This window comes from Cherax quadricarinatus, chromosome 67 (genome assembly GCF_038502225.1).
Source record: "Cherax quadricarinatus isolate ZL_2023a chromosome 67, ASM3850222v1, whole genome shotgun sequence".
Lineage (NCBI taxonomy): Eukaryota > Metazoa > Arthropoda > Malacostraca > Decapoda > Parastacidae > Cherax > Cherax quadricarinatus.
The window spans coordinates 23,408,727-23,421,394 of NC_091358.1; the positions used below are offsets into that span (position 1 = coordinate 23,408,727).

The 12,668-nt window shown below is 45.5% G+C and overlaps 1 long non-coding RNA gene across 1 annotated transcript; it reads right to left on the reverse strand.

Annotated features, from left to right (window-relative positions):
- Positions 1 to 70: 70 nt before the first annotated feature.
- On the reverse strand, positions 71 to 6,452 carry LOC138854703 (uncharacterized). Its single transcript, XR_011393903.1, has 2 exons — positions 2,315 to 6,452; positions 71 to 2,224 (listed from the first exon to the last, which is right to left on the reverse strand). It is a non-coding gene; the product is annotated as an uncharacterized lncRNA (long non-coding RNA).
- Between the last annotated feature and the right edge of the window lie 6,216 nt (positions 6,453 to 12,668).

Sequence of the window (12,668 nt, forward strand, 5' to 3'; positions counted from 1 at the left end):
AAATCTACCTAATATTCTGTATAATTCTTAGTCTTTAGAGCATTAGAATTCGTTTGCCCAAAATACACAGCATGCTGGTGGCTTTATTTATGCTTAACAATGCTTTATTACATGTAAACTATATTTGGTACTATATAAAGAAATAAAAAAAAAATCTTATTAGTATAGTTAACCTCTGAATCATGTTATCATCCTACTTCCACTAGTGGGCCCCACCATCATATGACCTCGTCTTCAACTGCTACACTACTCCACTATCTCCAAGTTTCAATCCTCCATGTTTATACCTCTCTGTTCAATCAAGCCAAGTATCCAAGCCATCTGTCAAATATACTCAGGTGTTACACAGGTGTCTCAGTCATCAAACTGATGATAATGTGTATCAATCATGTATGGAAGCACCTTTATGTGTACTAATAATGATACACATTTCATTATCTACATTCAATGATGATGTGTAAATTAAATTTACAATGGTGATATGTCTATTAAAATTTATAAATATACACGATCTGCCATCTGGCAAATCATATGGCACTGTATAAGTCATGATAAACATCTGGTGTGTCAACTGACACTAATATGACTCTCATAATCTCATAAATACTTGTATAGTATTTGTTTGGTAACACTTTTGACATCTGTTGGTGGAAAGTTGAGAACTTGTGGATGCAGGTGTTGATACTGTTACTTAGCACCTGTCATGGCCATGGGCATCGAGTGTGTCCTGCAATACCTGTTATGGCCACAGGTGCTGATAAAACATCTACTAACACCTGTCATGATCACACGTTAACACAGCATATACAAACACCTGCATTCTTTCCCGAGTTCATTTCTACACTTCTTCCTCGCACTCTTGCATATTTTAAGAGAACTGCCAGTATGATTTTCACAAATACTAACATACAGTGCTCGTCATGGCATTATGCTGTGATGAAAATAAAACGCCTACCATACAGGGAGGTCTTTTTTCATCAGTGCATTCTGGTGGGTAGCAACCGTTAGCATAATGTCACGGCCTGCCGCCACACTTCACAGTGACTTCTCATTGCTCACATAGCTGCCATGGTGAGAGGAAGTGTCACGCTTTTGTCTCTCATTCACCTCGTCTTTTGTCCAGTGTTCCCTTTGGTTTTGGGGCCATACATGTTTGATTATGAGTAAAAGGAAGTCTTTAACATCTGAAACTATAGCTCACAAAGCTGGGCAACAGACAAGAGAAATAGTGTGTGAGAGCATTCAGTGAGGAACTAGATGCAGCGTTTCAAGGCTGGTGGTGGTGTCGAGTTACCGTCTGCCAAACTTCTGCCTGGCCACTCGAAGAAGACATCTGTGCGTACCTCAACTGTGTTAAAGAAGCAGTTACTCTCTAACTCTCACTGAACTCTCACACACTAACATTCTCCACTATTTCTTTTGTCTGTTGCCCAGCTTGGTGAAGCCCTATGATATGAACTATAGTTTCAGGTATTAAAGACTTCCTTTTACCCATAATCAAAGATGTATAGCTCCAAAACCAAAGGGAACACTGGACAAAAGATGAGGCAGATGAGAGACAAGAGAGCAACACTTCCTCTCACCACAGCAGCCATGTGAGCAATGAGAAGTCACTGTGAAGTATGGCAGCAGGCCATGACATCATGCTAATGGCTGCTGCCCAGCAGAATGCACTGATGAAAAAGACCTCCCTGTATGGTAGGCCTTTGATTTTCATCACAGCATTATGCTGGGGCGCTCACCTGGCATAATGCCCTAACAAGCACTGTATATCATACCCAGAAGAATGAGTATTAAGGCAATTTTTAAACTATTACACTGTTCTATATGACAGTTACACTGTGGGAACATCCACAGAATTCTTCCACTCTTCTCTATATCACAATTACACTGTGGGATTCAAAGCTATGTATGTTTTCCTGTCATAATCCATCACATAACCTATCTTAATTCAGGCGATGAAATACAAACCTCAAGTCTTTCAGTTACATAGTATGAACAAAAGCCATTTTAGTTGTCACATTCCATCACTCAGGATGGTTATCTGTTATATTCCATCACACAGGATGATCACCTGTCATATTCCATCTCTCAGGATAGTTACCTGTCATATTCCATCACTCAGGATGGTTACCTGTCATATTCCATCACTCAGGATGGCTACCTGTCACATTTCATCTCACAGGATGATCGCCTGTCATATTCCATCACACAGGATGATCACCTATTATACTCCTTCATTCAGAATGGTTACCTGCCATATTCCATCACACAGGATGGCTACCTGTCATATTCCTTCACTTAGGATGGTTACCTGTCATATTCCATCACACAGGATGATTTTCCTGTAATATTCCATCACATAGCATGGTTTCCCTGTCATATACCATCATATACACTAAATTTCCAAAATCTGTCATCCTGAATGCAGAGATCCTGAAATGTGTAAGTCCGAAGTCTCCCACTCAGGCTGTATGGGGGATGGGAGAGAGGTACCGGGAGTGTCACTAGCCTTAATATAAACAGAAGTCTGATTACTTGTACTGGAAAATATTGGGAATGATCACAAGACTTAACACCACAATACTGTGGCTGCAACAATTCACATGTAAACCATAATACCACAGCAGCAACAATTCACAAGTAAACCATAATACCATGTGTGCAATAACTCACAACTAGCCCATAATACCATGGCTGCAACAATTCACAACCCACAAATTTGAAAAACAAATTTATACAGTATTTGGAACTGTTTTTTTTTTCCATTCTTGAAGCTGATATTGTCTGCGGCTGACAAATGGTCTTCAAAAGACCATCTCATAACTGATGAGTTGGAAGTCGGCTTTAAAGTATACATGTATACAGTGGACCCTCTGTTTTCGTTGATCTCCGTTATTGCCGATTTCGGTTTAGGCCGACTATTTTTGTCGATATTTTTATTCCCTTTTTGTCGATCGTATGGAACCTGTATAGTGCCCACCACGCAAACAAAGCCGCCTCCCACATGCATTCTCAGCCAGTGTAGCGTTATTTCTTGGTGAGTGAACATATCCTGCCAGGTCATACGAAGCATTTCATAATAATCCATTATTTTTGCCACTTGTTTATTGTGTTTGACTGCTAAATAAGTGACCATGGTCCAAAAGAAAGCTCCTAGTGCCAGTGCTTTGGCAAAGAAAGTGAGGAACACCGTAGAACTAAAAAAGAAATCCTAAGAAAATATGATAGTGGCATATGCATTGTTGAACTCGGCAGGATGTATGGGAAGTCGCCATCAACAATCAGCTCCATTGTGACAAAGAGAAAAGAAATCATGGAAGCTGATGATGCAAAAGGGGTGAATGTGATAACCAAAAGAGATCCCAAACAACTGAAGGTGGAGAAACTGTTGTTGGTGTGGATCAGAGAGAAAGAGTTAGCAGGAGATAGTGTTGTGCAGTCTATAATTTGTGAAAAGGCAAGGCAGCTGCATGATGATCTCAAAGAAACTGCTTGAAACAAGTGCTGATGTAGGTGAATTTAAGGCCAGCAAAGGCTGGTTTGAAAAATTCAAGAAGTGAAGTGGCACACACACACTGTTGTAAGGCATGGTGAGGGTGCCAGTTCAGACAAACAAGCTGCTGAAAAATTCGTGCAGGAATTCAAATGTTATGTAAAGGCTGAAAAATTTGTGCGGGAATTCAAATGTTATGCAGAGGCTCAAAAATTCCAACCCCAACAAGTGTTCAATTGTGACAAAACAGGCCTCTTTTGGAAGAAAATGCCAAAGAGGACCTACATTACACAGGAGGAAAAGGCACTCTCAGGACACAAGCCTATGAAAGACAGGCTAACTCTCTTGTTGTGTGGTAATGCTAGCAGAGATTTCAAAGTGAAACCTTTACTGGTGTATCACTGAAAATCCCAGTGTTTTCAAGAAAAACTGTTGTCAAGAGTAAATTGTGTGATGTGGCAGACTAAGTATGGCATGGGTCATGAGGGAAATTTTCCTGGAATGGTTCAATGAAGTGTTAGGCCCGTGTGAAGAAATACCTCCTGGATAAGAAATAGCCACTCCAGTGCCTCCTATTAATAGACGATGATCCTGCTCATCCTCCAGACTTGGAAGACCAATTGTCTAAGGAATTCAGTTTTGTAACAGAACTTTTTGCCTCCTGACACCACTCCTCTCCTCCAGTCCATGGACAAGTAGATCATTGCAAACTTCAAAGAATTGTACACCAAAACTATTTCAAAGGTGCTTTGACATAACCTTGGACTCTGAATTGACCCTAAGAGAGTTCTGGAGGAATCACTTCAGTATCTACCACGGCATAAGCCATATAGATAAGGCTTGGCAGGGAGTGACTTCAAGGACAATGAACTCTGCTTGGGGAAAATTGTGGTCAGATTGTGTCCAAAAGAAGGATTTTGAAGAGTTTGAGGCTGACCCTGTCAACCCTACATCTGTTGTGCAATCAACTGTGGCATTGGGGAATTCCATGGGGTTGGATGCGAGTGGCAACGATGTGGAAGAATTGGTGGAGGACCACAATGAAGACCTAACCACTGATGAGCTGCAAGAGCTTCATCTGCAACAGCAACAGACCACAGCTGAGGAAACTGCTTCAGAGGAGGAAGAAGAGAGATGGAAGAAGGTGCCTTCTTCAAAAATTAAGGAGATTTGTGCAATGTGGACTAAAGTACATTCATTTGTAGAGGAGCATCACCCTGAGAAAGATGTTGCAATCCATGCTGGTGACTTTTACAATGACAATGCCATGTCCCATTTTAGGCAAATCTTAAAAAGACGCCAGAAACAGAGCACTCTGGACAAATATTTTGTGCGACAGGGGTCCAGTGACTCAAGCTGGTCCTAGTGGCATTAAAACACAAAGGAAGGAAGTGACCCTGGATAAGGACTTGGTACCTAGAGGCCTTATAGAGGGAGATTTCCCTTCCAAAGAATAACCTCTCTTCCCTCTCCCCTCCTGGGTCTTTCTTCCAGCAACAACAGCCTTCAATAAAGGTAAGTGTCATGTTGAATGTTCATTCTTCTGTGCATGTAATTCTATGGTAAAAAAAAAAAAAAATTGTCGATACTTCTGGGTGTCTGGAATGGATTAATTCCATTTACATTATTTCTTATGGGGAAAATGGTTTTGGTTTAGGCTGATGGCTCTGGAACGGATTAAACATGAAAACCGAGGGTCCACTGTAGTGAATTTACACACAACTTAAGAGACAAATATCTGTTGCAATCAAAATTCAAAAAGAACATTTCTGGTACAATTTCACAGTGAACATATAGTGGGAGAGGACAGATGAACTGGCGACTCAGCGGACACCAGCGATGTCAGGAATGAGGTAGAATGTGGATTGAGGGGGTAGGGGAGTTTGCAACAATCCTTCCTTGTACTGAATTTTACGAGGAAACTCGTGTATACCAGGAGAGGGTTTCGGGGGTCAGTGCCCCCGCAGGCCGGTAAAATTAACCTTCCTGTGCCAGGAATCGAACCCGAGCCTCGCAGGTGAGAGCCACATAGGTTTATTTTGTGTGGATTTATTTGGTGCTTGGATAGGTGGAGGGTCAATCAATGGCCTGGATATGAGCAGTCGGACTGTTGGTGCATGCAGCTCATCGTTTGAAAGCCTTCATGTGACACAAGACTCACAGCACTGTCCTTCACGTGACACATGACTCAACTACTGTCCTTCATGTGACACAAGACTCACAACATTGTCTGATGCCTTCCCCGTGATAGTGATCACTTCTCTTGCCTCAATAGTGAGGATTCACTCCCACAATGCTTCTCCTCATGTCTCAGACCAATGTTCTCTCTTTATTATACCAGACATCTCCCACCCAGGTAAGGTGACCCATAAGACAAGAAACACTTTCACCATCACTTAACCAATGACTGTCTTGTCATCAGTGTTGACATCAGAGATATAAGAAGTTAAAAGAACAAGGGATGAAGACTACAAGTTTATATAATATGATCTGGTATGATCTGGTATGATCTTGTATGATCTTGTATGATCTTGTATGATCTTGTATGATCTGGTATGATCTTGTGTGATCTGGTATGATCTTGTGTCATCTGGTATGATACTGTGTCATCTGATATGATATTGTGTCATCTGGTATGATGTGGTATGATCTGGAATGATCCTGAGTGATCTGGTGTGATGTAGTATCATCTGGGACGATGTGGTATGATCTGGTATTATGTGGTATGATCTGGTATTATGTGGCATGATCTGGTATTATGTGGTATGATCCAGTATTATGTGGTATGGTCTGGTATGATCTTGTATGAAAAGAATGTTTTTTGAGAGTGAAGGGTTGTTGATGTGATTTGAAGCAAGATAGTTTGACCTTACTGTTGCAGGTGGAACACTCTGACCTTGCTGTTGCAGGTGGAACACTCTGACCTTGCTGTTGCAGGTGGAACATTCTGACCTTGCTGTTGCAGGTGGAACACTCTGACCTTGCTGTTGCAGGTGGAACATTCTGACCTTGCTGTTGCAGGTGGAACACTCTGACCTTGCTGTTGCAGGTGGAACATTCTGACCTTGCTGTTGCAGGTGGAACACTCTGACCTTGCTGTTGCAGGTGGAACACTCTGACCTTGCTGTTGCAGGTGGAACATTCTGACCTTGCTGTTGCAGGTGGAACACTCTGACCTTGCTGTTGCAGGTGGAACACTCTGACCTTGCTGTTGCAGGTGGAACATTCTGACCTTGCTGTTGCAGGTGGAACACTCTGACCTTGCTGTTGCAGGTGGAACACTCTGACCTTGCTGTTGCAGGTGGAACATTCTGACCTTGCTGTTGCAGGTGGAACACTCTGACCTTGCTGTTGCAGGTGGAACACTCTGACCTTGCTGTTGCAGGTGGAACACTCTGACCTTGCTGTTGCAGGTGGAACATTCTGACCTTGCTGTTGCAGGTGGAACACTCTGACCTTGCTGTTGCAGGTGGAACACTCTGACCTTGCTGTTGCAGGTGGAACATTCTGACCTTGCTGTTGCAGGTGGAACACTCTGACCTTGCTGTTGCAGGTGGAACACTCTGACCTTGCTGTTGCAGGTGGAACACTCTGACCTTGCTGTTGCAGGTGGAACACTCTGACCTTGCTGTTGCAGGTGGAACACTCTGACCTTGCTGTTGCAGGTGGAACACTCTGACCTTGCTGTTGCAGGTGGAACACTCTGACCTTGCTGTTGCAGGTGGAACACTCTGACCTTGCTGTTGCAGGTGGAACACTCTGACCTTGCTGTTGCAGGTGGAACACTCTGACCTTGCTGTTGCAGGTGGAACACTCTGACCTTGCTGTTGCAGGTGGAACACTCTGACCTTGCTGTTGCAGGTGGAACACTCTGACCTTGCTGTTGCAGGTGGAACACTCTGACCTTGCTGTTGCAGGTGGAACACTCTGACCTTGCTGTTGCAGGTGGAACACTCTGACCTTGCTGTTGCAGGTGGAACACTCTGACCTTGCTGTTGCAGGTGGAACACTCTGACCTTGCTGATGCAGGTGGAACACTGACCTTACTGTTGCAGGTGGAACACTCTGACCTTACTGTTGCAGGTGGAACACTCTGAAATTGCTGTTACAGGTGGAACACTCTGACCTTGCTGTTGCAGGTGGAACACTCTGACCTTACTGATGCAGGTGGAACACTGACCTTACTGTTGCAGGTGGAACACACTGACCTTACTGTTGCAGGTGGAACACACTGACCTTACTGTTGCAGGTAGAACACTGACCTTACTGGTGCAGGTGGAACACTCTGACCTTACTGGTGCAGGTGGAACACTCTGACCTTACTGTTGCAGGTGGAACACTGACCTTACTGTTGCAAGTGGAACACTCTGACCTTACTGGTGCAGGTGGAACACTTTGACCTTACTCTTGAAGGTGGAACACTCTGACCTTACTGATGCATGTGGAACTCACTTACCTTACTGGTGCAGGTGGAACACTCTGACCTTACTGGTGCAGGTGGAACACACTGACCTTACTGGTGCAGGTGGAACACTCTGACCTTACTGTTGCAGGTGGAACACTCTGACCTTACTGTTGCAAGTGGAACACTCTGACCTTACTGTTGCATGTGGAACTCACTTACCTTACTTTTGCAGGTGGAACACTCTGACCTTGCTGGTGCAGGTGGAACACTCTGACCTTACTCTTGAAGGTGGAACACTCTGACCTTACTGGTGCATGTGGAACTCACTTACCTTACTGGTGCAGGTGGAACACTCTGACCTTACTGTTGCAGGTGGAACACTCTGACCTTACTGGTGCAGGTGGAACACACTGACCTTACTGGTGCAAGTGGAACACACTGACCTTACTGGTGCAGATGGAACACACTGACCTTACTGTTGCAGGTGGAACACACTGACCTTACTGGTGCAAGTGGAACACTCTGACCTTACTGTTGCAGGTGGAACACACTGACCTTACTGGTGCAAGTGGAACACTCTGACCTTACTGTTGCAGGTGGAACACTCTGACCTTACTGGTGCAGGTGGAACACACTGACCTTACTGGTGCAAGTGGAACACACTGACCTTATTGGTGTAGGTGGAACACACTGACCTTACTGGTGCAGGTGGAACACACTGACCTTACTGGTGCAGATGGAACACACTGACCTTACTGGTGCAGATGGAACACACTGACCTTACTGTTGCAGGTGGAACACACTGACCTTACTGTTGCAGGTGGAACACACTGACCTTACTCTTGAAGGTGGAACACTCTGACCTTACTGGTGCATGTGGAACTCACTTACCTTACTGGTGCAGGTGGAACACACTGACCTTACTGTTGCAGGTGGAACACTCTGACCTTACTGATGCAGGTGGAACACACTGACCTTACTGTTGCAGGTGGAACACACTGTGCTTACTGTTGCAGGTGGAACACTCTGACCTTACTGTTGCAGGTGGAACACACTGACCTTACTGTTGCAGGTGGAACACACTGACCTTACTGATGCAGGTGGAACACACTGACCTTACTGATGCAGGTGGAACACACTGTCCTTACTGGTGCAGGTGGAACACTCTGACCTTACTGATGCAGGTGGAACACACTGACCTTACTGGTGTAGGTGGAACACTCTGACCTTACTGTTGCAGGTGGAATACACTGACCTTACTGGTGTAGGTGGAACACTCTGACCTTACTGGTGCAGGTGGAACACTCTGACCTTACTGGTGCAGGTGGAACACACTGTCCTTACTGTTGCAGGTGGAACACTCTGACCTTACTGGTGCAGGTGGAACACACTTACCTTACTGGTGCAGATGGAACACACTGACCTTACTGGTGCAGATGGAACACACTGACCTTACTGTTGCAGGTGGAACACACTGACCTTTCTGTTGCAGGTGGAACACACTGACCTTACTGGTGCAGGTGGAATGCACTGACCTTACTGGCACAGGTGAAACACACTGACCTTACTGTTGAAGGTGGAACACAATGACCTTACTGATGCAGGTGGAAAACACTGACCTTACTGTTGAAGGTGGAACACAATGACCTTACTGATGCAGGTGAAACACTCTGACCTTACTGGTGCAGGTGGAACACACTGATCTTACTGTTGCAGGTGGAACACACTGACCTTACTGTTGCAGGTGGAACACACTGACCTCACAGGTGCAGGTGGAACACACTGACCTTATTGGTGCAGGTGGAGCACACTGACCTTACTGTTGCAGGTGGAACACACTGACCTTACTGGTGCAGGTGGAACACTCTGATCTTACTGGTACAGGTGGAACACACCGACCTTACTGGTGCAGCACACTTACCTTACTGGTGCAGGTGGAGCACACTGACCTTACTGGTGCAGGTGGAGCACACCAACCTTACTGGTGAAGGTGGAACACACTGACCTTACTGTTGCATGTGGAACACTCTGACCTTACTGTTACAGGTGGAACACTCTGACCTTACTGTTTCAGGTGAAACACACTGACCTTACTGTTGCATGTGGAACACACTGACCTTACTGTTGCAGGTGGAACACACTGACCTTACTGTTGCATGTGGAACACTCTGACCTTACTGTTGCAAGTGGAACACTAACCTGACTGTTGCAGGTGAAACACACTGACCTAACTGTTGCATGTGGAACACTGACCTTACTGTTGCAGGTGGAACACACTGACCTTGTTGTTGTAGGTGGAACACACTGACCTTACTGTTGCAGGTGGAACACTCTGACCTCACTGGTGTAGGTGGAACACTCTGACCTTACTGGTGCAGGTGGAACACTCTGACCTTACTGTTGCAGGTGGAAAACACTGACCTTACTGGTGCAGGTGGAACACACTGACCTTACTGTTGCAGGTGGAACACTCTGACCTTACTGGTGCAGGTGGAACACACTGACCTTACTGGTGCAGGTGGAACACTCGTACCTTACTGTTGCTGGTGGAATACACTGACCTTACTGGTGCAGGTGGAACACACTGACCTTACTGGTGCAGGTGGAACACTCTGGGAAGATGTGCAACACTGCAACATACTCAACAACCAGTGGACCTGTGCAAGCAGGTTGGAGTTAGTGAACAAAACTGGACTGTGGGATTCAATTTTCTGTTGGAGTGGGAGTGAAGTAGCAGTTTTGAAGGGATTTAGGGAAACCAATTAGCCACACTTGAATCCTGGAGGTGGGAGGTATAGTGTCCATACTCTTAAGTATGGTGGTGGTATCATCCCTGTACTCTGAAGTATGGTGGTGGTATCATCCCTGTACTCTGAAGTATGGTGGTGGTATGGCATCTGTACTCTGATAGTGGTTGTGGTGGTGGTACAATATCTACACTATGAAGGATGGTGGTGGTACAGTACCTACACTAAAGGATGGTGGTGGTGGTGCAGTACCTGTACTCTGAAGGATAGTGGTTATGGTGGTGGTACAATACCTACACTGAAGGATGGTGATGGTGGCAGTGGTACAATACCTACACTATGAAGGATGGTAGTGGTGGCAGTGGTAAAATACCTACACTATGAAAGATGGTGGTGATGGTGGTGGCAGTGGTACAATTCCTACACTATGAAGGATGGTGGTTGTGGTACAGTACCCACACTGAAGGATGGTGGTGGTGGCAGTAGTGGTACAATACCTACACTATGAAGGATGGTGGTTGTGGTACAGTACCTACACTATGAAGGATGGTGGTGGTGGCAGCAGTGGTACAGTACCTACACTATGAAGGATGGTGGTGGTGGTACAGTACCTACCCTATGAAGGATGGTGGTGGTGGTACAGTACCTACACTATGAAGGATGGTGGTGGTGGTACAGTACCTACCCTATGAAGGATGGTGTTGGTGGTACAGTACCTACACTATGAAGGATGGTGTTGGTGGTACAGTACCTACCCTATGAAGGATGGTGTTGGTGGTACAGTACCTACCCTATGAAGGATGGTGGTGGTGGTACAGTACCTACACTATGAAGGATGGTGTTGGTGGCAGCAGTGGTACAGTACCTACCCTATGAAGGATGGTGGTGGTGGTACAGTACCTACCCTATGAAGGATGGTGGTGGTGGTACAGTACCTACCCTATGAAGGATGGTGGTGGTGGTACAGTACCTACCCTATGAAGGATGGTGGTGGTGGTACAGTACCTACCCTATGAAGGATGGTGGTGGTGGTACAGTACCTACCCTATGAAGGATGGTGTTGGTGGTACAGTACCTACACTATGAAGGATGGTGGTGGTGGTACAGTACCTACACTATGAAGGATGGTGGTGGTGGTACAGTACCTACCCTATGAAGGATGGTGGTGGTGGTACAGTACCTACACTATGAAGGATGGTGGTGGTGGTACAGTACCTACCCTATGAAGGATGGTGGTGGTGGTACAGTACCTACACTATGAAGGATGGTGGTGGTGGTACAGTACCTACACTATGAAGGATGGTGGTGGTGGTACAGTACCTACACTATGAAGGATGGTGGTGGTGGTACAGTACCTACACTATGAAGGATGGTGGTGGTGGTACGGTACCTACACTATGAAGGATGGTGGTGGTGGTACAGTACCTACACTATGAAGGATGGTGGTGGTGGTACGGTACCTACACTATGAAGGATGGTGGTGGTGGTACGGTACCTACACTATGAAGGATGGTGGTGGTGGTACAGTACCTACACTATGAAGGATGGTGTTGGTGGTACAGTACCTACCCTATGAAGGATGGTGTTGGTGGTACAGTACCTACCCTATGAAGGATGGTGGTGGTGGTACAGTACCTACCCTATGAAGGATGGTGGTGGTGGTACAGTACCTACACTATGAAGGATGGTGGTGGTGGTACAGTACCTACCCTATGAAGGATGGTGGTGGTGGTACAGTACCTACCCTATGAAGGATGGTGGTGGTGGTACAGTACCTACACTATGAAGGATGGTGGTGGTGGTACAGTACCTACACTATGAAGGATGGTGGTGGTGGTACAGTACCTACACTATGAAGGATGGTGGTGGTGGTACAGTACCTACCCTATGAAGGATGGTGGTTTCGTACAGTACCTACCCTATGAAGGATGGTTAGTGGTACAGTACCTACCCTATGAAGGAGTCAGTGTGTACTAGTACCTACACTTATGAAGGATTGGTGGTGGCAGCAGTGGTACAA